Source organism: Gobio gobio (assembly GCF_949357685.1).
Source record: "Gobio gobio genome assembly, chromosome: 22".
In the NCBI taxonomy this organism is placed as follows: Eukaryota; Metazoa; Chordata; class Actinopteri; order Cypriniformes; family Gobionidae; genus Gobio; species Gobio gobio.
In genome coordinates, this window is record NC_137118.1 from 34,141,905 (window position 1) to 34,142,364 (window position 460).

A 460-nucleotide genomic window follows, 5' to 3' on the forward strand; every position below is an offset into this window, starting at 1 on the left:
CCGATAAACTACGCATTAAGATAATTAAACAGCCAAAGTAAAAGTACAAAAATGTATATTAAATGTACAGATGCAGATAGAGCATGTCCAATCGTATACATGCAGATAAATCCTGCAGCCAGTCTCGCGCAGTGAGTTATGACGAGTCTCGCGACAGTTCCGCGCTATTCATCAACTTCAATCCTGTTTTTTGGAGCGTCCCGAGAGTTTATCGAGCTGGAGGTGAAAAACAGGGGTGTTCTAAAAAACACTAAATTCAGAACTTCTTGACATTCGCCCCCGAAAGCATGAACCGAGTGCCTTCTACCAAAAAGTATGTATATATATGTTTATATATTGCCATACTGTAGAACTGAATGGAGTTTTATTCATTGAATAATTCTGTCTGTAAATACATTCCCCCGCCCCGTGAGTGGTACGGTCCGCGGGGTGGCGGAAGTCTCGCTCTGCCATGTTGAGC